Below are 26,701 nucleotides of genomic sequence, written 5' to 3'. Positions count from 1 at the left end.
TGTACCGCTGAAGCGGTCGGCCGTGTCTGTTGTGTGGAGAACGTCGTGAGCGCCGCCGCGTAAGTCACGGGTAGAACAGTCTTCGCCGCTGGTGGCGCAACGTCCTTCGGTGGGAGTTGTGTGATCCGACGCTGGAGGCACTCGGAACGAAGGTGTCCTTCTTTGCCGCATCCGGAACACGTCTTCGGCTGGCCGTCATAAATAACTATGGCCCGGCATCCTCCTATCTGTAGATAGGATGGCACGTGTCGTTGGAGATCTATGCGCACTTGGCGTACTCCATTGAGTACTGGATACGTCTTAAACTGGGTCCATTTTTCAGCCACGTGTTCGTGTACCGTGCCGTAGGGGCGGAGCGCCGCTACAACTTCTGCCGCCGGGAGTTCAAATGGAAGTTCGAATATGCGGATAGTCCGCAGTCCCATTGCGGCATGGCCGACCTCGACGTTGCCAACATTGCCATCTGCGTGGCAGAAGCGGAGTTCTTGTTTCATCTCACGAAGTACCTTGTCGCATGTAATTTCGTTTATGAGCTTTACATAGACCGTGCTACTGACGATCGAAAAGTGAATGCCGACAATGTCGGCAGCCGGGATCTTGGCTTCCTCTTTTAAAAAGCGTTCGACTTCGAGCGCCTTTGGTCGGGTAAAGTCGTTCCGAAATGTGAATTTCAAGGTTGATCTTCTGTATTGGTTTGCCATGGTCTTGTAGCGCTACGGCGTCACGTTAGTGTCGGCCGAAAAAAGTAAACAAGGCGCGCGGGCCCTCTCTGACAGCGGAGAGCACACACCGCACGTCTGCTTCGCTCGGCTGCGAGAGCCGCACTGTAGGAAGTGCCGCAGTCTGCTGTGTTGCCAGATTGTGCAAATAACCGGACTTAGAGAATTAGCGAGTTGGCCAGTTTTATTGTCCCATGTCGCGATCGGCGCGGACTTAGCCTCTGAAGCGGCCGGCCGCCGGTCGAGTTTTATGTCAAAGAGTGTACATTTGTACACGTATCGAATTTTCTTATGTAAACCTCTAAACCAATGTGATAGACGTATGGCATACACAAATAGTGAATGCTTCTGGTCCTTGGTGCATCTGATAACCGGGCTGGTGTTGCCGCTCGTGAATATGGTGCTAGATATGCTCACGCCATCCAGATAAAGACGTGTTTCATCATATGAAGCTTTGCCTTCTGGACTCAGGTTCTCTCCTTCCACCATCGTGTGACAGAAGTTTTCCACAGACTCACTGTACTGCAGGCACTGAGGAAGTTATTCTGGAGGTCATACACCAAGACCCTCAGCAAAGTACATAAGGCGTAGCCAAGGCAGCTGTGTGTCTCGCAATGCACGATTGTTGATGCGCTGCACGAGCATGGGCTGCACCCCTATAATTATGCTTTCACGCAACATCAGCATCCTACAGATCGCCATCAGCAGATGCTATTCTGTGTATGGTTCCAACAACAACAGGAAGCCAGCAATGACTTCGTGAACACCGTAAGATGGTCGGATGAAGCAGCATTCTCTCGTGAGGGTGTTTTCAATATGCACAATGCCCACCATTGGTGGGAGGTTAACCTGCACATCACTCGCGACCGTGGATACCAAGTTTGCTTTGGTATCAACATCTGGGCCGGAATATTGGGCAACAGGTGTTTGGGCCCCCTACATATTACCTGACCGGTTGACCACACGAAGCCGGCCGAAGTGGCCGTGCGGTTAAAGGCGCTGCAGTCTGGAACCGCAGGACCGCTACGGTCGCAGGTTCGAATCCTGCCTCGGGCATGGATGTTTGTGATGTCCTTCGGTTAGTTAGGTTTAACTAGTTCTAAGTTCTAGGGGACTAATGACCTCAGCAGTTGAGTCCCATAGTGCTCAGAGCCATTTGAACCATTTGACCACACGAAGGTATCATGCAGTCCTTTCAAACTATCTGCCTGATACGCTGGAAGATGTTCCACTTCATATTCGGCAGAGGATATGGTTCCAATATGATGGTGCACCTCCACACTCTGGAATTAATGTATTTCAGTATTTGGACAGGACATTTCCAGGGAAATGGCCTGGATGTCGAAGTCCAGTTGTATGGCCACCGCGTTCACCTGACCTAAATCCACAGGAATGATAATTAAGCTGTCGACAAGCATTGATATACATCAACGGGGACAGATGAAAATGTGTGCCCCAGCCAGGACTCGAGCCAGGGATCTCCTGCTTATATGGCAGATGCCCTATCCATCTTAGCCACCGAGGACACAGAGGATAGTGCGACTGCAGGGATTTATCCCTTGCACGCTCCCTGTGAGACCCACATTCCCAATTTAATGTCCACACACTACTTTCGTTGTACCCCTGGGCATTACACTCATTGCTCACGGCAGACAATCTTACCGAGTCCCGTAAGAGTTCGGGCAGTGCGTGTGCATCCAGCACAGAAGAAGAAGGCCAATGGCTGGTTAGCCTTAACTATATCAAGATGGTATCTGTTCTTTCAGACATGTCCGAAAGAACAGATACTATCTCCATATAAATCCACTGGATTTCTTCCTGTGGGGGTACCTGAAGGAGCGAGTGTACTCCGCCGACAATGTGGCTGAATTGGTAGTGCGTGTTCATGCTGCTCTTGTCACTATGGACGCAGCTTTGCTGCAAAGGGTCCAGAGCTGTATGATGTGGCGGGTTCTCAATGTTTGGATGTACAGGGAGGTCGCGTTGAGCATCTGTTGTTCTGAGGACAATCTATTCTGTTGTGAAGGTCACGCAGTCATTAATATGGACACTGTTATTGTCACTGATTACTAATGAGCGACATCTGAGCGCTCATATTACATGTAGTGTAAATGACAAGTAGATGTTGTGTTACTGTACTGTGCTGTCATCCTTAGCATCTCGAAATTGATATTGTTTTTGTAGTTATTCTGCCCTATGACAGGTCATTTGTTTCAACTGTCTGTTTCTTATTTGCCTAAACATGTATTTTTTATTTTCAGAATTACTAAATGTTGTAAATCTAGGTTACATGTGATCTAAGAAACGGTGTATATTACAGCATGAAATTACGAAATAAAGAAAAAGAAATGCGCCCTAACCCAGAATCGAACCCTTGACCTCCTGCATGCTAATCCTTACCTTTACCCACTGCACCAACTATACAACACAACTGACATCTGCTGACAGGTAGTTAGAATACCGGCGGTTACAGTGTTGCCAGATTGCCACTCTTTAACTTCCTTTTTCTGCCAGATGTATTCGCCGGATATTTTGTGAGAGACATTTTTTTATCGCTGGTACGTAAGGAGTCGTGCTGCTAAGCCCGAGTCCGCGAATTTCGCTTCACCCTGAATACTTTTTAAACTAGTTATAAAAGGTGAACATTAATAAAAACGAAAACTACAAGGACGGATTCCTAATGGAAATAAAGGAAAAAAGATCCTATGAAGAAGTATTCGGAAATGGACGGTATGTATGCAACGACAATAAATCGTCCCAGAACACAGTACCGAGTTGCATCGCATCCATGTCACAACAGATGTTCAAAGTGGCCTCCATGGGATGCAGTACAGATTGATGATGACAATGCTGGTAAAGGTTGTTTCGTCGGCAAAGAGGATTGGTGACAGAAATCCCATAACTGTGGTGGACTGATGTAAAAACCATCGACAAAATCCATCCCGTAGAGGGAAATCCGCTGGCACTCGTTGCAGGTGGTAGGGGATAGTAACGGGTGTCATGCAGAATACATACAATCGTGCTTTAGCTTACACCACATTGGTGGTGCCACTTGCCTGCAGCTTGTACTAGGGTTTGTCTCAATATCCTGTAGAGCATGGTCCTCCAGATCTGGTGTACGCACAGCCCTCCGCCTCCCTGCACGTTTGTCTGTCTGAAAGGACTCACGATCACACAAACACCCAAAAAGGGCTTGATATGTTGCGTGATGTGGTTGGTGTCTGTGAGGGCACTTGTTTTGGTACAGCCATGCTGCCTCTCTAACGTTTCCATCTTCTTGGCCGTAGAGCAACACCATCTCGGAAGTTTCCGACATGAATACTGTACCATTCTGCTGCTTACGATACGCTGCGTTAATCACATAGCCCGCAACACTGAGAGAACACACGACACGTGGTCAGACGAACCTTAATTCGTCGGCTCCGTCTACAGTATAACGATGCGTTTCCGGACACACATTCATAGGACCTTTTTCCCTCTATTCCCGTTAGCAATCCGTCCCTACAGTTTGCTGTTTTTTTTTTTTTTTTTTTTTTTTAATGTTCACGCCATATAACGTGTGAACTTTTAGTCATAATTCGTCGGTCGTGAACCACCATCTTGTACCTTCAAACATGGAATATGCAATGTTCGTAAGTTAACTGTTTCTTTAATGTCGTAACAATTTCATCTGTCTTGAAAATGAAAATCTGTCTTTCGTTTCCAGCAGTTTCAATTTAAAAATGTATTTATCTTGTAACTGATTTTTGATAATACTTCTGCTTGATTTCATTTCACTTACTGGTCATTGGTGTGTAGTAGAATAATAATGCAACAGACAGACTATTAAATATAGTATTAACAAGGTTTTTATCGATTGCAACGCTTTCAAAATTCAATAGAATATTTGTTCCTAAATACGAGTACATGACAATGCCACACCTTGGAACATGTTTTCCCATTTAGAAAAACCTCAGTTTTCCGAAGTAAGTTTGGTAATTTGAGAAAAAGTCAGCAGCACATAAAAGTGAATTAACTTCTATTGCAGAACTGGCTGGAGGCGAAAGCCTGAAAAGTGACTGTGTCAATGTACGATACTCTCTCCTACTGTTCCGATGTGAATGCCAGCCAAACAAATCAGAAGAGCCTACACACAGGTACTTGTGCAGCGGTCCTATGGGTTAAACGTTGCCCTGAGTATCGATCTATTGAAGGAAAGGAGAACGTCTGTCGCCACCGTCTGCCCCGCTATTGGGGTCAATGACTCCAAGGACGAGGGCAGCCGCGGCCTTGCGGACGCATCCGGCGCTGCGATCCCGAGCCGTCCTCGTTGTCCGTTCCTGTGGTACACGTCACAATGAACAATTCCACTCGTCGTGTCCTCCGTTCTGTTACTTCTGATCAGACAGACACCTGCGGGAAGATATGATGGATCTCCACTAGAGGATCGTTCGTCTACTGGACCGTCCCTACAATCCTCTGCTGTTCCTTATACGGTCTATCAGTCCGTGTGGCTCATTGGGAATAGCCGTCAACACGGGCCTGGGAGAAGCGACTTGAGTCGTTTCCAGTCTCAGATCTACGATGGTCATAGTTGTCTCACGTATTACAAGTTTCTTTTGTGACATCACTCTTGTGGCTGATCTGACGTGGCAAGCTGCAAGTTCCTCCGCTGTTAATATTTATTTCAGAGTGTATGCGCAACTCGCATGACGTAGTAGCCTTACGGGCAAAATACACTACTGGCCACTAAAATTGCTACACCACGAAGATGACGTTCTACAGACGCGAAATTTAACCGACAGGAAGAAGATGCTGTGATATGCTAATGATTAGCTTTTCAGAGCATTCACACAACGTTGGCGCCGGTGGCGACACCAATAACGTGCTGCCATGAGGAAAGTTTCCAACCGATTTCTCATACACAAACAGCAGTTGACTGGCGTTGCTTGGTGAAACGTTGTTGTGATGTCCCGTGTAAGGAGGAGAAATGCGTACCATCACGTTTCCGCCTTTGATAAAGGTCGGATTGTAGCCTATCACGATTGCGGTTTATCGTATCGCGACATTGCTGTTCGCGTTGGTCGAGATCCACGCCGTGCTGGATGCGAACGGCCTCGTATCACTAGCAGTCGGGATGACAGGCATCTTATCAGCGTGGCTGTAACGGATCGTGCAGCCACGTCTCGATCCCTGAGGCAACAGATGGGGACGTTTGCAAGACAACAACCATCTGCACGAACAGTTCGACGACGTTTGCAGCAGCATGGACTATCAGCTCGGAGGCCCTGGCTGCGGTTACCCTTGACGCTGCATCACAGACAGGAGCGCCTGCGATGGTGTACTCAACGACGAACCTGGTGCACGAATGGCAAAATGTCACTGTTTCGGATGAATCCAGGTTCTGTTTACAGCGTCGTGATGGTCGCATCCGTGTTTGGCGAAATCGCGGTGAACGCACATTGGAAGCGTGTATTCGTCATCGCCATACTGGCGTATCACCCGGCGTGATGGTATGGGGTGCCATTGATTACACGTCTCGGTCACCTCTTGTTCGAAATTGACGGCACTTTGAACAGTGGACGTTACATTTCAGATGTATTACGTCTCGTGGCTCTACCCTTCATTCGATCCCAGTGAAGCCCTACATTTCAACGGGATAATGCACGACCGCATGTTGCAGGTCCTGTACGGGCCTTTCTGGATACAGAAAATGTTCTACTGCTGCCCTGGCCAGCACATTCTCCAGATCTATCACCAATTGAAAACGTGTGGTCGATGGTGGCCGAGGAACTGGCTCGTCACAATCCGCCAGTCACTACTCTTGATGAACTGTGGTATCGTGTTCAAGCTGCATGGGCAGCTGTATCTGTACACGCCATCCAAGCTCTTTTTGACTCAATGCCCAGGCGTATCAAGGCCGTTATTACGGCCAGAGGTTGTTGTTCTGGGTACTGATTTCTCAGAATCTATGCACCCAAATTGCGTGAAAATGTAATCACCTGTCAGTTCTAGTATAATATATTTGTCCAATCAATACTCGTTTATCATCTGCATTTCTTCTTGGTGTAGAATTTTAATGGCCAGTAGTGTACATACGGATTTGCTAAACAACGTGCACGGTTGACTATGTGCACAGCTGGTCCTTGCCACTCAACAAGAATTTTACGTCAGTGACACCAGGTGGGCAGACTTTTACCCCCGGTCGCTCGGCATAAATCCTGCTATATGATAACGCACTCCTCAGAAATGCTAGTTCACACACTACATACTGCACTAAAATTAGATTTGACGTCAGTATATGTTAAAGTTGTACTAGCAGTAAACCTATTTTGTGGGTTTCTGCGTGAATTATACAGTATATTAAGTTTGAATCTTATCGTACAGTAATCCATTTAAGGCGCTGACAAGGGAAACTCCCTATCACGCCCTCCTCAGATGTAATGGTAATACGGTGCAGTGGATAGCCTGTCAAAAACTGAACACAGATCAAGCATGAAATCAGGAAGAAAGTGTGCTGAACTGTGAGAAAAAGGCAAATTAGTAACAGCAAACGGTGCAAGCTTAAGAAATACAACGTCGAGCGCAGTTGATAAGCTGTGGCGTAGTGGTTAAATGGATTGCCGGCGCGGTAGCTCAGCGTGTTCGGTCAGAGGGCCGAGTGTCCTAACTAAGTAAAAGAATCGACGCTCAACTTGAACGTATGTCATGTAACGTGGTCCCAGACCAAACGAACCTAACAATACCGAAATAATTAAAAAAAAAAATGGTCACGCTGCTGGACTGTCAAGCGGATGAGCGGAGTTCAAAGCCCCGTTATGAAAATTTTTTTTCACAAGATTATCAACAAATTTCCAAGATTCTTCACTTGAAGAGTTACTGACGTAATGTTCACATCAGTGTTCTGCCTAAGACATTTTTAATACATTCATGGCCTATTTAAGATGATGCTGTAATCCTGATCATTTGCGAACTAGGGCGATTGTTCTTCCGCTCAGCCGTAAGTAGACGGACCGTTGTGGTGGCGAAGAGAACTTCTAGGTGCTTGTGCTACGCCGCTGGCCACTCTCATTTGTCGGTGCAGCATGCAGTGACTATACTCTCCTGTGTTTTCATTGATAGGTGCCAACTTTGCTTCGCCACCCTGCTCTCCGGACGACACCATAAAGCACATGCAGGCTGTTAGGAGTATAAGTGCAGATATTTTTATTCACAGTGCGATATTACAAGTAGTAACTTGTTTCATGTGATTTGGGAAGACTGCTAGATGCAGAGAAAAAAAACCAACAAGCTGAAGTGGGTAGGGCAGCTGGGGGTAAGAGTACGCATTTTTTATTTTACTAAATATTTAAACAATACTTACAGCAATGTTACATCGATTATACATGCAACACCTAGTTTGACATCTTGGTAACATTGTGTAAAAGTTTCATTGTCAGTTATCATTAGAGGAATAATAAAAGTTGTCCTAAAAGATAATTTTGGATACTCTTATCCCATGCTGTGGGAGTAATAGGGTACTGGCACATCTCCCCGTCCATCCTCCTTCCACACTCCTCCCCTCCATCTCCCCATCTACCCTATTGGCGCGAATTTCGAATTTTGGCGGTAATTCCCTCCCTCCCCCTCTCCACCCCACGCCATCCACCCCCTTCCCCACTTCCCCCTCACTCTCCCCCACCTATGCTATTGGCGGGAATTTCGAATTTTGGCGGCAGTTCCGAATTTTCGCTGTACAATTCAATTGTCAATTCAGAGGAAGTAATATTAACGGAAATTGTTACTGGAAATTGATTATAAAACGGGAATAGGTGCTAGAAATCGAAAAAAAAATTCAGAGGACGTGAAATCGGCAAATTATGCTCAGAGAAGGACAATTTGCATTTCATAGGACAGGGACACTCTTGTTCAACTTCGTATAGCCGCGCGGGATTAGCCGAGCGTTCTGAGGCGCTGCAGTCATGGACTGTGCGGCTGGTCCCGGCGGAGGTTCGAGTCCTCCCTCGGGCATGGGTGTGTGTGTTTGTCCTTAGGATAATTTAGGTTAAGTAGTGTGTAAGCTTAGGGACTGAAGACCTTAGCAGTTAAGTCCCATAAGATTTCACACACATTTTTGAACTTCGTATACTGCGATCGCAAAGTCATTGAGATTCTCCGCCGAGCGCAAGTGCATTGTGCATTACTGGTGTGCCTGGCTCCCCGCCTGTTCCCTCCCCCTCCCCTACTCACACAGGCAGCAACCTCACGTAATCTTGGGGAGGGGGTGCTCGGTCCTCATTAGGCCGGTATTACACTATCAAATTTCTTTGTTAAAAATCTTTGTCAAAGATATTTGATGGTGTAATAGGAACTTTGTCAAATGTCGTCCAATATTTGATCAAATCTAGGGCCTCGCTGTCGATTTCATCAAAGAAATCGCGTGTCTTCTGTTCACTGCAATGTGACATGTTACCACATGGATCGCTAGCATCGCTGCAGCGTTCTGTCGTCTGTAGTGTTTTTATAAACATTGCCGGTAAATACAATTGGTGTGTGCCGACAACTACAAAATTAATAGAGATGTATGAAGCTGATGAGGCGTTTTACAACTTGAGGCACCCTGAATACAAAAATAAATTAAGAAGATTGGAGACCTGACCTGACCTGACCTAACCTAACATAACCCTCTCCTGTAGCAAGGAATCGGAGTGTTACAGTGAGCCTATCTTCTGAAGATGTAGCAGTTCTTAAGTGACTATTGTGCTTTGTGATATGAGGATACACTTCACTGAGCACATACAGAAATGTATGCTCATCCATTCGTAAGTAATTGATGTACGACTTGACGTCTTGCACTGTAAGCTCACATAACAAGTTTTGTTGAATGCTTTTATTGTGTCTCCGTAAAACCCACGGCTTCACCCAGATTAGATTAGTTTTTCGTTCCATAGATCCGTGCTGAGGAGATCCACGTGGATGTGGAACATGTCAATTTTTTTAAGCTGAAATAACAATACTAATAGTATGAATAAATACAATACATCGTTTGTTTCTATTACAAATTTCGTCAATGGAGTGGAAGGAGTTGGCCACTAGTAAGTCTTTCAGGCTCCTTTTAAACTGATCTTTATTTGTAACTAAATTTTTCATGTTTGCTGGCAAATTATTGAAGATAAGTGTTCCTGAGTAGTGGACCCCTTTTTGAACTAAAGTAAGTGCTTTTAAGTCCTTGTGCAGATCAATTTTGTTCCTGGTATTGTATGTATGAACTGAGTTGTTTGTTGGAAAAAGATATATTATTTAGGACAAATTTAATTAAGGAGTAAATATACTGAGAGGCAGTAGTTAGTATACCCAGTTCTTTGAAGAGGTTTCTGCAGGACGTCCGTGAATTTACTCCACAAATAATACGTATTACACGCTTTTGGACTCTGAAAACTTTTGTTTGACTTGAAGAGTTACCCCAAAATATTATACCATATGACATTATGGAATGAAAGTAGGCAAAGTATGCAAGCTTTTTCACTTTTATGTTGCCTATGTCTGCTAACACTCGAATTGCAAATACAGATTTGTTAGGGCGTTTCTGCAGTTCTGTGGTGTGCTCCTCCCAACTGAATTTATTATCAAGTTGTAATCCCAGGAATTTAAGACTGTCAACCTCGTATGTATGGTTCCTTCCCCCCCCCCCCCCCCCCCCTTTCTTTTCCGCATGTGCACACAATGCAATTGCGGTACGTGCAACTGCTGCGGTTAATAACAAGTTGTTGTCAGCCATCTTGAATTTGGACGAAAAATTTGATGACAGTGTAATACCCCTTCTAGCGCTACGTCAAAGATCTTTGTCAAATATATTTGACAGAATATTTGATCACATCATTGATCAAATCTTTGACAAAGAAATTTGATAGTGTAATACCGGCCTTAATGACGGCTGCTGCAGCTGCCTCTCTTGGAGGGACCCGACCAGACCCAACTATCGCCCCCTGCTCCGCTGTGGGGGCTTGAGATGAAAGGGCGCCGTGCCACACGCGTTCCTAACTCTCAGGCGGCCTTACATGTTCACAACCTGCGCCACGTGCGCCCCTTGACTCGGTGTTCGACGGCCCCCTTGCCTTTCACGCCACAGGGGAGCAGCACCCAGCAGTTGGAAATCGGCAGATGACTGTAATGTACAATGCTGTTCTGAAGGGGCATCTACCACGAACAGTAGATTTGTTTTAGAAAGTTCGCGTCTTCTTCCCACAGCTCTGTTCTAACGAAAACAAGAACATATGTGTGCAAAGTAAATGGAGTTATCGTCAGTTGTCCATTTCTCAGACTAATACACTGGTGTCCAAAATTAAAGCAACAAACCGTTATTTCCCCGTCCTGTGTTTAATTCACGATATAATCGAACACACTGTCAACAGATGTCCGTGCGATTGTGTTCTGTGCGGAAGATGGCATTCCAGTCAACAGGCAACCACGCCAACGATGGCGTCAGGGCACCTCTCAGACGGGGTAGTGTTTGCCGGGTACTCCCACATGCGCAACCGCTGAGTACACAGTCACAGACGGTGCAGTATGGCACAGAGAAGACGACTACCAGACTCTCTGGGATGGGGGGGGGGGGGGGGGGGCACAGGAAGAATGGGAGTAGGACAGTCGCAAACTGACGTGGCCCGATGACTTAATGTGAATCGATCTGTTGTTTCGCGGACGTGGCGACAGTTTATAGAGACCAGCTCAGGGCCGACGACGTGTGACAGCAGAGAGAGAGAGAGAGAGAGAGAGGACGGTTTTTGGCTGCAAGGGCACGACGGTACCGCCTTGGTATTGCACAGCAACTGGCATTTGGCTTCGCAGCATCCACTGGACGTGTTGTATCGAGGAAAACGGTGTACAGAAGGCTTCGACAGAGTGGCCTTTATTGTCGGATACCTACTGTATCTGTCACCTCTGACGCCTCTTCACAGAAGGAAACGTCTAGAGCAGAGTCGGCAGCATACCACCTGGGCGGTCGAACGGTGGGCCAATGTTCTTTTCACACCTGAGTCACGATTTGATCTGTAGAGTGATTCTCGAAAAGTTCACATCCAGAGTGAAGGATTTCGGGATCCAGACGTTGTGGTACCAGAACGATATCGAGGAGGATCTCTAACAGTGTTCGCAGGGATTATGTTGACCAGTCGAACACCTCTCCACGAATTTTATGGGTGAATCAGCAAGGCTTAACTGATGTCAGGCAGCGTGACGTCGCCTTGGGGCGTCATGTGCGGTTGTTGCGAGGACCTGTGGGCCCAGACTTCGTACCCATAGAGTAAATATCTCTGGAGTGAGCATTGCGTTCTGCGCATATTGTCAACATTAAACCAGGATTGTCACATGTTTTCGGGACTTCGCTGTGCGTGTGTGCTTTCCGCAGAGTTTGAAGTTTATAATATCAAGAGTTTTTCTTGTGCTTTCACCGTTTGTTGATAGTGTAATAGTGATGGTGAATTACTGTTGTTGCTACGGATGCAAAGAAAAATATGTGAAAGGGTACTATGTTTAAAAATTTCGAGACGCATTATAATTAAGGCTTGATTCTGTAGACCTATTTTTCTACGATTTTATGACTATATAATAGATATTTCGGTTCGTACAAAAGCTTACAAACAATCACTTCCTCTCGTAAATTTGCTAGTGGAACAGGAAAGGGAATGGTTAGTTGTTTCAGCAAATACTATCCTCCATGCATTTATCAGTGACTTGTCGATTATGTATATAGATTTGAAAGACGGGAGACAGATAAATTCAATAGAGCGGGAGACTGTAATTGTCTTCGTATAATATGTGTGTCCAAACTTTTTTGTTTACTATAAAGTTGCAGTAGGAGACCATGTTAAGTGTGTCTAGGACATGGAGAATGATTATGTGTGATTTATATTTTAGTTTCCCGAAGTATGAACAACGAGTAAAGATGTGGCTCCAGAAAATAAGGAGGAGTAATTTTGTCCCCACAAAATATTCCAAAGTATGTTCAAAACACTTTGAAGAGGAATGTTTAGACAGAGAAAAATTTGGACGTGTGTGGCTGAAGGCAGATGCTATACCAACTGTTTTTAATTTTCCACAGCACCTACTACCAATTTCTGCATTCAGCTTAAATACATTTTCTGCACAAATCAAATAAAAAACACAATAGTGTAGCTAATCAAAGTACACATTCATCTTCTTTGGTGTATTTTGCCTTGAATTTATTTTCTTCACCATTTGATTAAGAAGCGTAAAATATTAGTTAACATGTCCCCAAACACTTTCATTTTTGTGTCACTTTCCACTTCCCTTAATGGTGTTACATGGGTTGACTGTTACATGACCAACTGTATTTGCTTTACCGTACATTTATTCTCCGATCGCCTTTTTCCCCCCTTCTTACTCAGTCTACTATTTATTTAATAAACTGGGAGTAAGTACGTAAAATGCGTTAAATAAACACTTCAGAGTGTCACCAGTAAGAAAAATTGTGCTTTAGGTCGCAAAAACGAGAAAATAAATACACAGAAATAGCAGAAAAAAGGACGAATTAGCAGGGATATAATCGCTAATGTGTGGCAAATTCCGTGTTTTTTCGGACACTTGCAAAAGTACTAGCGTACTGTCAAGTCGTTCTGCAGGACTTCAAAAATGTAGGCCAGACTCTGTAATACTATAAAGTGCCGTATCATAGCGAAAACTATCAAAAATCGAGTGCATCTGAACTGTGACACCTATCGCAAAGAAGCAGAATGCAATATCACTTGCCCTTAAAAGTTACGTAGCTGGTTTATTCCCGGTATCAAATGGGTACTGTTAAAATGTCTGCGCAATATATATATATAATCCACGACACGTACGAAATGAATCCGTCTGTATTAGGGACGTAGTGACATGCGAAATATACAGGGCGCTATACAGACAAACACACGACGTCCCGAGAACACGTGACCAGGCCGGCAATGTATGTTGACAACACAAAATCTGTTCTGCGCATGTGAATGCTCACTCCAGAGATATTTACTCTATGTACAATGGACAATAATGCTCGACCTCATAAAGCACAGGCGGATGGTACTTCCTTGGAAACAGAAGATATAGTACGCACGGCATGGCCTGCTCGCTCTCCCGATATGAATCTCAAAGAGCATGTCTGAGATGCACTAAGGAGACGCGTTGCATCACATTAGTATCCACCAACCGCTCTCCAAGACTTGCGAACAGCTCTGCAGCAAGAGCCTCAACACAAGACTGATGACATAATTTACAGCATGCCCCGTAGTGGCCAGGCATATATTGCTACCAGAGTGGTCACACCCCATACTGAGCGTGCGTGGAAATCCGAAAAGTTGTAAGAAAAGAAGAACATGATTGTCTACTTTTATGCGTGTTGCCGTTTCCAGAATGAGATTTTCACTCTGCAGATTAAAACTGTGTGCCGGACCGAGACTCGAACTCGGGACCTTTGCCTTTCGCGGGCAAGTGCTCTACCATTTCGTGTTGCAGTTGTTTACGTTCTGTATTGTTTACGTTGTTTCTACTTTACTGTCACCTGTTTATACTGTTTTGTGGCAAAATAAACGTAACCTTGCAAAATTTCCGTTTATTGCTTTGATTTTGGACACCAGTGTATAATACATCTCACCGCCGAAACAACTGCTACAATGAACTCATGTTAACGCTATTTTCATACGTGGTGCAAAACTGTTAAACTTATCTACGACGCTTCCAGGCTTCGAACCTTTGTCCTTGTAGTTCGTAGTCACTTGTGCTATACGTGGCGCCAGATACTGCCTGCCGCATGCGATTCCTCTGTTCACTGTCTCGTGTAGTGGAAATCAGCACTAACAAGGAGCGGCCACGACGTTGGGATCACGGATTTCCTTCAAAATTTGTACGCCTTTAGTAGGCCATTAAAACAACATAATGTGCAAGTAGTAAGGTGGACTACCCTGGCAATTACGAGAAAATCGAAAGGGAAATTTTTACGCGTCTGTTATGTAACTCTTGTATTTGCGTGTAGGTGCAGCACGTTTGAGTTCATGGTGGTCAAGTGAAGCCGGCACGGTAGCTCAGCGTGTTTGATCAGAGGGTTAGCTACCCTCTGTAATAAAAAAAAATTTAAAAAAAACTGAGTGAACGGATCAACGAAGAACCTGAACGGGTGTCATCGGACATCCGCCCCGAACAAATTCAACGAAGAATATAGAAGAAAATGAGATAAAAAAGAGGGTTAGCTGCCCTCTGTAATAAAATAACTGACTTAATGGATCAACGATGGACTTGAACAAGCGTCACGAGTTCTTGCTTTCTTTTGTTACAAATATAGTTGTATATTTCTAGTATATTTGACTGGGACTTAACATCTGAGGTAATCAGTCCCCTAGAGTTAGAACTACTTAAACCTAACTAACCTAAGGACATCACACACATCCATGCCCGAGGCAGGATTCGAATCTGCGACCGTAGCAGCAGCGCGATGACGGACTGAAGCACCTAGAACCGCTCGGTCACAGCGGCCTGCGGTGAAAGTGAGGTTTTGAGAGATTGACCCTTTTACCAAAAAAATCGAAATACAGTAATAAAATTTAGGAAAAAGCAAATATAATAGTTTACTGGTGACCAAAGCAGAATTCATAGAGGAAGTTCTTGTCAACGGCTCTTTGGTAAATTCTTTGCACTCCTGTGAGCTGAAACGATACCAAAACTGCCATCCAAACATTTCAAAATATACACATTTATTTGCTCGAGAAAATATATACATGAAAACACATGACACACTATCTACAACGCAGTTAAATACCGATAACAGCTTTCTGCTTTATCCTCTGTATCTCGTTTTCTTGTTATTTGCCAAATAACACTGAAAATTATTTTTCTCGTCAAATAATTCTTTTTCACTGTTAAAGTGATTTGATTAAAACACGTTTAGGAGCGCGCGGGGAAGCCGCCCGGTCTATGGCGTCCTGTCACGGTCCGCGCGGCTCCCCCGTCGGAGGTTCGAGTCCTTCCTCGGGCATGGGTGTCTGTGTCATCCTTAGCGTAAGTTAGTTTAAGTTAGATTAAGTAGTATGTAAGCCTAGGGACCGATGACCTCAGCAGTTTGGTCCCATAAGACCTTACCACAAATTTCCAAATCTATTTAGGTTGTTATTTATGCATAGCATAGGCTTTTTGGCTGTAAAAAATAAACATCTTTTTGCTTTCAAATGTTTCGTTTCTCTTGTACGAGAACACTAGTACAAGAAAATATCAGGAGCTTGTCTAACTTCTCAGTGTGTCACGAAAACGAAGCAAACAACACAATAAAGATTAAGAAGGCATAAAACCAATTCCTATAACACGAGTAAGCTTGGCCAGAATAACTTAACTTCCAATGTTATCTGTTTCTGCGCATGCGCATTGCGCAGAATACTCGGGATTTTAGGCAAACCCCACACTCGGCACTATCTGCAACAGGTCACTGACATTGTAGACACTCGGATAGTGGTTGGTTGCTGATTTACATGCAGGCGCACGCGATTCGAGTAGTCGATTTTGACTAAAAGTCGTTCGTGTAAAACGGGTTTAACACATAGAGTCACGACACTCCCGTTCATTTTTGTTATACACTGCGGTGCGACAGCAGCATTTCAAGCGGACAGAAAGCTACACTTCTGAATCCGATATCGGATCAGTAGGAATAATATTGTTTACATTGATTTGCAACATAGTTTTTACAATGGGGATCGTATGTAGTGCCATTAAAATCAGCAATAGCAAATAAAAAACACGACATTTGTTTTTCTTCCCTAAGCACTGTGGCAGGTATGAAACGGTACATTATGTGACAGTTTATTTACAATTCTCTTTAAACCTACAGATATTTACCGAAGAAAGTTGTTTCCTTATAAGAACAAAAATTGGTAAATGAACAGAAAAGACTTGATCTTTGCAGAAAGACGTCGTGAATGTCCTCAATAATGAAAAGTTTTGTTCACTACACTTCCAGTCGAATCAGTGAATATGGAAAGTAAGAAGCTTGTGGCGAATGCAGTGATTTCATGATTTAAGATACTAAATAAGCCACCTCAACTGTAGCTGAAGGGAAAACATCACAGTCCTTCGAAACACAGGAGGAACCAGGTCCACAGTCCGCAGCTCGTGGTCGTGCGGTAGCGTTCTCGCTTCCCACGCCCGGGTTCCCGGGTTCGATACCCAGCGGGGTCGGGGATTTTCTCTGCCTCGTGATGACTGGGTGTTGTGTGACGTCCTTAGGTTAGGTAGGTTTAAGTAGTTCTAAGTTCTAGGGGACTGATGACCATAGCTGTTAAGTCCAATAGTGCTCAGAGCCAGCCAGGTCCACAATTATTGTTGCTACATATGAGCATAAAATGGAAGAATCGTCAGCACATTCACTTTTGAAGCAAAAGTAATTACGTTTACAGAAATATTAGTGTATTAGAAAGTAAGGATGTGCGAATCATTATACTCTAGACAATATTTTTACAAGTCACGGAGAGCGTCTTACACGAAACGAACAGACAACAACAGATAATTGTCCATCTCATGCTTTTTTTTTTCTTTGTTGTTATTTCACTCCCCATAATGGGGCGGGCTGGCAGCGGCACAATACGCCGCTCTTCAGCCAAGAGAGCTACAAAAAAAACACAAGCTCATGAGAAAAGAATACATAAATGACAATGGTAAAAATGGGTGAATAAATGGTAACAAAAACAGATGAGTTTAAAAGGTGGATTAAAAAACATAGATGAGAGCCACATACACATGCAGAGAACGAGCAGTGTAGACCGAAGCGAAAACAAGAAGAACCACAGCAGGAACACAAATGAGTGACACTGGCGACACTGTTGGTGGCGATGAAACGCAGCACTGCACACAGCACTGGAGAAACACTGACACCACAACGAAAACGTTAAAAATCACTGCACTGAAGGGGGGGGGGGGACCTAGCACAGGTGAAGGGTATGGGGGGGAGAAAGGGGAGGGGGAGAGATGGTAGGGGAAAACCAGGAGGGATAAGGCACGGCAGTGGAGGGGAGAGGGAAACAGGAAAGGAGCCGGAAGCCTGGGGGAGGGGGGCTGGAAAGGAGAAAGAAGGTGGGCAGCAGGGGAAAATGGCTCTGAGCACTACGGGACTTAACTTCTGAGGTCATCAGTCCCCTAACTAGCCTAAGGACATCACACACATCCATGCCCGAGGCAGGATTCGAACCTACGACCGTAGCGGTCGCGCGGTTCCAGATTGTATCGCCTGGAACCGCTCGGCCACTCTGGCTGGCGGGCGGCAGGGGAAAAGGAGATAGAATGGAAGCGGGGGAGAGGGAGGGAGAGAGGGATCCCTGAGGCTGGAGGGGAAGAAGGGCGGATTAGACCTGGTAGGAGGAGTAGATGCAAGGTGCGAGGACATTATCTGGGATGGGAGTTGGCGGAAGTCACCTTGGGCGAGGGAATGGAGCGTGTGAAGATGAGAACCAGGTGGGACAGCGTGGTACAGGTGCGGCAGCAGGCTGGGGTTGGGGAGGATGGGGGAAACCAAAGGACGGGGAGATGTATAGAATTCGTATTCCTTCAAGGAACAGGAGGAGATGGGGGAAGGGGATCAAATCATAGAGGATCTGCGTGGGGGACGGGAGACAGATGTGATAAGTGAGGTGGAGTGCATGGCACAAATCTCATGCATGAAATATGTGCTTATATTTTCTTGCATTCAGCAGAATAAGCTGCAGTTACACACATACTCCTAAAGTATTTCTTAAAGAACAAGTTGCAGCATATGTGAGATTCGGCTGTTTTTACATTTATTTGACGATCATTCACGTCTCTTGATAATTTACTAATGCCTGGAACGAATAAATATAATAACTATTTCGTAATTAAAATTCAAATATTAATACTACAGCTAGGCTGGCCTCTGTGACCGAGCGGTTCTAGGCGCTTCAGTCTGGAACCGCACTGCTGCTCCGGTCGCAGGTTTGAATCCAGCCTCAGGCGTGGATGTGTGTCATGTCCTTAGGTTAGTTAGGTTTAAGTAGTTCTAAGTCTAGTGGACTGATGACTTCAGATGTTAAGTCCTATAGTGCTTAGAACCATTTGAACCACAGCTAGATTTCTCGCCTCTAGGAGCATTAGTATCGTCCCAACTTTCAGAAGGTAACAGTTTCTTCACCTGTAGGTGTCGCGACTGTACATTTTAGACTGTGCTACAACCGAATGAGTCGCTTGTTTCCCGACAGCCTAATAAATCGGTTGTTTTCATTCGGTTGATCTTACTGCTACCTTTAGCTTATCTTTGTGACGTAGTTAAATAGGGAGTGCGGGGGATTGCCTTCTCGGTCTTCAGTTTACCGTTGGACTTAACAAGTGCGCGACTCGCTCGGTGTGTGTGTGTTCGCAAGTTCGCGAGGTTCGGCACACGGCTACAGCGGACGGCGTGTGGTACTATGAGCGTGTGGGCACTGTTTCTGTCTCTCCTTGGTAGACGGCGTGGCGCTTGCAAGTTACGGCCCCTCTTGGCTTGTCTGTTGCTCCAGACGTCCTTGACACGCGTTTCCGCGGCATTTCCGTGTCAGTGGGAAGGCGACGCTGCTCGCTATGCCCACGGCCCAGCACTGACGTAGCCTCCACCACAACTCGGAAGCCCGTTTTGCACGAGAAGCTTTCTGCTCTAAATGGTCTACTCGCTGTGGTGCGCCAGTTACGGCGGAAGAGGACCAGTGACATCAAGGATCAATAGATTGTTCCAAACGTGATGTTTTAAAATCTGCGGCATCATGCAGATTGCGCGTGGCCTCAAACAGGGGACTGAGGTGTCGTCTGCTAACATCTTATGTTAACTACTCTCGTCGAACTCACTGCTGTTACGTAAGGGTCATTAAAATGAAAATGAGACACACTAAAAATGTTAGTATATTGTCTATTATTTCAAAAGTAATCGCTGTAACTGTTAATACAATTAATTATCCCATTCTCCTTCACGAAGAAATGTTCGCGGTTGCCTAAGGAACCATGATTGTACCCAGGCATGCACCTCTTTGGGTGTGTTCAAATGGGTGTGATACCTTATGGGACTTAACTGCTAAGGTCATCAGTCCCTAAGCTTACACACTACTTAACCTAAATTATCCTTAGGACAAACACACACACCCATGCCCGAGGGAGGACTCGAACCTCCGCCGGACCAGCCGCACAGTCCATGACTGCACCGCCCAAACCGCTCGGCTAATCCCGCGCGGCATGCACCTCTTTGTCCGAAGCCAAGCGACGACCGCGAATTTCTTTCTCCAGAACTCCTAAATTATGGAAATCGCATGGGGAAAGATGGGGACTGTATGGAGGACGTATAAGGGCTTCCCAGTGAAACTTCTGCAGCGTTTAAAAGTCATGCAAGCTCCGGGAAAAAGCATGCGAAGTTCAGAAGAACGCGAAATCCCAAAGATTGGCTAAAATTTACAGACGCGCGAAATTTGGCACGGACTTCAATGCGAGATGCCTTTAATAGGTTCCACAACGAAACATTGTCTCGAAATTTGGTAGAAAATCCGAAGAAATTCTGGTCGTATGTAAAGTACACAAGCGGCAAGACGCAGTCAATACCTTCACTGCGCAGTGCCGATGGTACTGTTACCGACGACTGTGCCGCTAAAGCAGAGTTATTGAACGCAGTTTTCCGAAATTCCTTCACCAGGGAAGACGAATGGAATATTCCAGAATTTGAAACACGAACAGCTGCTAGCGTGAGTTTCTAAGAAGTAGATACCTTAGGGGTTGCGAAGCAACTCAAATCACTTGATACGGGCAAGTCTTCAGGTCCAGATTGTATACCGATTAGGTTCCTTTCAGATTACGCTGATACAATAGCTCCCTACTTAGCAATCATATACAACCGCTCGCTCACCGATAGATCTGTACCTACAGACTGGAAAATTGCGCAGGTCGCGCCAGTGTTTAAGGAGGGTAGTAGGAGTAATCCATCGAACTACAGTCCTATATCATTGACGTCGGTTTGCAGTAGGGTTTTGGAGCATATACTGTATTCAAACATTATGAATCACCTCGAAGGGAACAATCTATTGATACGTAATCAGCATGGTTTCAGAAAACATCGTTCTTGTGCAACGCAGCTAGCTCTTTATTCACACGAAGTAATGGCCGCTATCGACAGGGGATCTCAGGTTGATTCCGTATTTCTGGATTTCCGGAAAGCTTTTGACACCGTTCCTCACAAGCGACTTCTAATCAAGCTGTGGGCTTATGGGGTATCGTCTCAGTTGTGCGACTGGATTCGTGATTTCCTGTCAGGAAGGTTGCAGTTCGTAGTAATAGACGTCAAATCATCGAGTAAAACTGAAGTGATATCAGGTGTTCCCTAGGGAAGCGTCCTGGGACCTCTGCTGTTCCTGATCTATATAAATGACCTGGGTGACAATCTGAGCAGTTCTCTTAGGTTGTTCGCAGATGATGCTGTAATTTACCGTCTGGTAAGGTCATCCGAAGACCAGTATCAGTTGCAAAGCGATTTAGAAAAGATTGCTGTATGGTGTGGCAGGTGGCAGTTGACGCTAAATAACGAAAACTGTGCGGTGATCTACATGAGTTCCAAAAGAAATCCGTTGGAATTCGATTACTCGATAAATAGTACAATTCTCAAGGCTGTCAATTCACCTAAGTACCTGGGTGTTAAAATTACGAACAACTTCAGTTGGAAAGAGCACATAGATAATATTGTGGGGAAGGCGAGCCAAGTTTCATTGGCAGGACACTTAGAAGATGCAACAAGTCCACTAAAGAGACAGCTTACACTACACTCGTTCGTCCTCTGTTAGAATATTGCTGCGCGGTGTGGGATCCTTACCAGGTGGGATTGACGGAGGACATCGATAGGGTGCAAAAAAGGGCAGCTCATTTTGTATTATCACGTAATAGGGGAGAGAGTGTGGCAGATATGATACTCGAGTTGGGATGGAAGTCATTAAAGCAAAGACGTTTTTCGTCGCGGCGAGATCTATTTACGAAATTTCCGTCACCAACTTTCTCTTCCGAATGCGAAAATATTTTGTTGAGCCCAACCTACATAGGTAGGAATGATCATCAAAATAAAACAAGAGAAATCAGAGCTCGAACAGAAAGGTTTAGGTGTTCGTTTTTCCCGCGCGCTGTTCGGGAGCGGAATGGTAGAGAGATAGTATGATTGTGGTTCGATGAACCCTCTGCCAAGCACTTGAATGTGAATTGCAGAGTAGTCATGTAGATGTAGAAAGTCATGATGACCTTTTTCTCTGACTGCAAGAGCCCACTGCTCATTGCCTTTCTGGAACACAGTGCCCCAATGAACGCACAGCGGTACGAGGACACTGCAAAAACTAAAACGCGCTATCATGTGCAAACGGCCGGGAATGTCTAGGACGACATCACTCTGTTACAGGATCATGCGCGCCACACGCTGATGTTGCCAAGACTGTTTCGACAACACTGCACTGGGAAGTCCTTACACAATATCCACACAATCCCGAACTTTCCCCATGAGATTTCAATTAGGGTAGCCCGTAAATTGCGGTGTCCTGCAAGCGACGGACTGGGGTAGTATGTTCTTGTTATTGTATGGGCAGTACCAGCTTCAAAGGAGAAACTGCGGAGGGATGCTGAGGTGAAGGTTGTAGCATTGTCTGTAACTAATACGCTGTATGGTGCCAAGGTGCCGAATATTGATTGGAGACATTTTATGGTAATCTGGGATGTAGTACCTCGCGCCGGAAGCAACGAGCAGAAATGCGTAAATGCGTTCACACAAACAAACGTGCACCGATTGCCGCATCGCGAGTGTGGGAGCAGCGTCATATAATCAACGTACATCCTTTCAATGGGCTGATTAGCAACATCCAGTGCAAGAATCACTGCCGGGTATTTAGTGCTGGCTTGCTAATGCCACACGTCTTACACCCTGGAGCAAGATCCCTAATCAGCATCCCCATAGCCTCACATATGAAGTGCTCCGTAATTTTCATTCTTCTCTTAAAGATTCATAAACGACCCCCCCAGCAGCACAGGATAGCATGATAGAAGATCTTTTAAGGCATGACGGTATAACTTCCGTGTCACTAGAGGGAGCTACAGAGGGTAAAAACCATAGAGGAAGACAGAGATTGGAATACATCCAACAGATACTTGAGGACGTAGGTTGCAACTGCTACTCTGAGTTGAAGAGGTTGGCGAAATAGAGCAATTCATGGTGAGCTGCATCAAATCAGTCAGAAGACTACAAAAAAAAAAAAAAAATTAAAAAGAAGAGGGAATAAATCCTTAGGTAGAGCTACGAGGATAATCCTAAAAGTAGGGTCTCCTATTTTCTTATAAGTACATAGACCTGTTTATTTCTACAATGGTTTACATCAGTTTACAGCTAGAACATTTAGCTATTTTTCGACATAATCACCATTTCTGTCGATGCATTTTTGTAGACGCTGAGGCAGTTTTGTATGCCCATGTCATACCAGCTCGCTGCCATGCTGTTCAGGAAGTTACGAACCTCTTCTTTCACCTCGTCGTCGGAGCTGAATTGCTTTCCGGTCAAATGTTCTTTTAACCTAGGGAACAGGGCGCCAAGTCAGGACTACAGGGTGGGTGGGTGATTATGTTCCACTGAAACTGTTGCAGGAGAGCAACGGTTTGCCGAGCGATGTGCTTCTCTGCTTCTCAGTTGCCCGTTTGAATTTTTTCAGAGTCTCACAGTACCTGTCAGCTTTAATTGTGGTCCCAGCGATTCAGTTCCGACGACGATGTGAAAGAAGAGGTTCATAACTTTCTGAACAGCATGGCGGCGAGCTGGTATGACATGGGCATACAAAAACTGCCATCGCGTCTACAAAAATGCACCGCTAGAAATGGTGATTATGTCGAAAAATAGCTAAATGTTCAATCTGTAAACTGATGTAAACACACTCCGCCTTCAGGCCACGAGTGGCCTACCGGGACCATCCGACCGCCATGCCACCCTCAGTGGAGGATGCGGATAGGAGGGACGTGGGGTCAGCACACCGCTCTCCCGGTCATTATGACGGTATTCTTGACCGAAGCCGCTACTATTCGGTCGAGTAGCTCCTAAATTGGCACCACGAGGCTGAGTGCACCCCGAAAACTTGCAACAGCGCATGGCAGCCTGGATGGTCACCCATCCAAGTGCCGACCACGCCCGACAGTGCTTAACTTCCGTGATCTCACGGGAACGGGGGTATCCACTGCGGCAAGGCCGTTGCCTAAACTGATGTATACCATTGTAGAAATAAACAGGTCCATGTACTTATAAAAAAATAGAAGACCTACTTTTGGGATTACCCTCGTATCTTATGAGCATGGCTTTCCCGAGCAGAGCAACACAGAATATTCCCCTCCATGAAGTACAGCCTAACAACTTCCCTTTTCTCAGTTCTCTCCTATAGTTTGCTCAGCTCTGGGTCCGAATCCTGCTGTTCCCCAATGTTTTCAAAAAAGAGAAGTCACCCAGTTAATGTAGGGCAGATGTGAAGAACTGAGGCAACCGTTTGATTAGATTCACCCTCTTCTTCGTCCGGTAGTGGATCTCATTCGTCCCCGAACATCCTGCTTAGGCCACAGGCGATAGTATTCTCGGTACCAAATGGTTCAAATGGCTCTATGGGACTTAACATCTGAGGTCATCAGTCCCCTAGACTTAGAACTACTTAAACCTAACTAACCTAAGGTCATCACACACATCCATGCCCGAGGCAGGATTCGAACCTACGACCGTAGCAGCAGCGCGGTTCCGGGCTGAAGCGCCTAGAACCGCTCGGCCACAGCGGCCGTCTTCTCGGTACCTCTGATGTGCTTAAACTGGAACTGGAAAGCAGAAATCCTCAATTCACACCTCGCAATACGTCTTCTGAATCTTGGCCTAGCCAAGCGTAGGGACTGGCTATCTGTTTCTAGCAAGAACGGGCAGTGTTCTAGACAGATTTTGAACTTCTCAGCCGCGAACAAAATGACCAGAGCCTCTACATAGAACATTTGGCTTCATGCGAGGAGATGGCACGCGAAGCGTATGCGACAGACCGTCTCCCACATCCGCCTGTAAAGGGGCTTCCTCAACACCTGCCATCGATGCGTCTGAATAATTAAGTCCCTACTAAAGTCCCTTGTTAACATTGGGGTACTCTTCGAGGCTACCTTCAGGACTTGAAGGCCTCTATTCAAATATCCGCCTCTTTCTCCTTAGTTCATTAAGGGGTGCCGCGAACTGAGCAAAGCCGTTTCTCGTATTCGTTGGAGGCCGGCGTGACTAGATGGCCTCAGTGTGGCTCTGATCTGCTCAGACACACTGAGCAGAGACTCGACGACCTAAAAATGATATTTCGGATTGTGTAAATCTCACATTTGACGGCTTGCCTGTGAAACTCGCATTGCAAAGATGCGGAAGGACGTCTCTAACATGCTTAAGGTGTTCCTCAAAATTTCGACTAAAAATTACTAGATCATGAAGGAAATTGTAAATGCACCGAAACTTCAGCACCTCAAAACTTTGTTCAAAATTCTGCCGCGCGGGATTAGCCGAGCGGTCTGAGGCGCTGCAGTCATGGACTGTGCGGCTGTTCCCGGCAGAGGTTCGAGTCTTCCCTCGGGCATGGGTGTGTGTGTTTGTCCTTAAGACAATTTAGGTTAAGTAGTGTATAAGCTTAGGGACAGATGACCTTAGCAGTTAAGTCCCATAGAATTTCACACACATTTGAACATTTTTCCCAAAATTCTAGAAAGGGTGGCGGACTTGTAGACTCTTCGAACGGAACCTTTTTGTACTTATAAAGATTCCAGTCCTCGGCAAAAGCCGTGATAGGCTTTGATTCTTGGGCTCATGGAATCTGGGAATATGCCTGATTAAGATCAAGAGTAGCAAAAACTTTCACCTCCTGAAACCAGCCAAAACACTTGCGCAGGTCAGGCATTGATATTGACTGAATAATTACCTTTTTATTCAAAGCTCAATAATCCAAAATGGAACGCACCCTGTCCTGCCCGTTAGGCACAACAAAGATGAGGGAAGAGTAGGGTGACTTAGGTAACGTAATAACTTTCTCCTTCAACATCTCATCTGTGGCCAACTGTCTTAAGCTCCCTAATCCGAGGTGCAGGCAATAAATTTGTGCCTTACAGGAATAATGTCTATAAGCTCCATTTCATATTTTACCCCTGAAATTCACCCAGGCGATCTGGTAAGACATCGCTAAATTGACCCTACAGCTGGCGGAGCCGATGACTCTGTTCAGGAGATAAACGTCAAATTATAATTATCTCCCTTAGAAGCTTCCGTGATGACTAGTGCCGTTTGATTCTCGGCCTCTCTTCCCGTCAGGTGCTTACAAAAATCATAAGATGGGTGTGAACAGCTGAAGACTGTAATGAATGAAAAAATCTAGGACAGGTCATCATCCAACAGCGTGTATCAAATGATAATACCACTGAATAGCCAAAGAAACTGGTACGCCTGCCTAATATCGTGTGAGACCCCCGCGAGCCGCAACACGACGTGACGTGGACCCGACTAATGTCTGAAGTAGTGCTGGAGGGAAATGACACCATTAATCCTGCAGGGCTGTCCATAAATCCGTAAGAGTACGGGGGGGGGGGGTGGAGATCTCTTCTGAACAGCATGTTGGAAGGCATCCCAGCTATTCTCAATAATGTTCGTGTCTGGGGAGTTAGGCGCCCAGCGGAAGTGTTTCAACTCAGAAGAGTGTTCCTGGAGACACTAAGTAGCAAATCTGGACGTGTGGGGTGTCGCTTTGTCCTGCTGAAATTGCTCAAGTCCGAATGCACAACGGACATGAATGGATGTAGGTGATGAGACAGAACGCTTACATACGTATCACCTGTCAGAGTCGTATCTAGACGTATCAGGGGTCCCATGTCACTCCAGAAGCACACGCTCGACACCATTACGGAGTCTCTAGCAGCTTGAACGGTTCCCTGCTGACATCCAGGGTCGATGGATTCATGAGGTTGTCTCCATACCTGTA

General features: G+C 45.5%; 1 pseudogene; it reads right to left on the bottom strand.

Annotated features, from left to right (window-relative positions):
• Positions 1-23,812: 23,812 nt before the first annotated feature.
• LOC124717448 lies at positions 23,813-23,930 on the bottom strand (annotated as a pseudogene).
• Between the last annotated feature and the right edge of the window lie 2,771 nt (positions 23,931-26,701).

This window comes from Schistocerca piceifrons, chromosome 1 (genome assembly GCF_021461385.2).
Source record: "Schistocerca piceifrons isolate TAMUIC-IGC-003096 chromosome 1, iqSchPice1.1, whole genome shotgun sequence".
Lineage (NCBI taxonomy): Eukaryota > Metazoa > Arthropoda > Insecta > Orthoptera > Acrididae > Schistocerca > Schistocerca piceifrons.
Note: the sequence above shows the minus strand (reverse complement) of the source record. Positions and strands in the feature narration are given on the sequence as shown.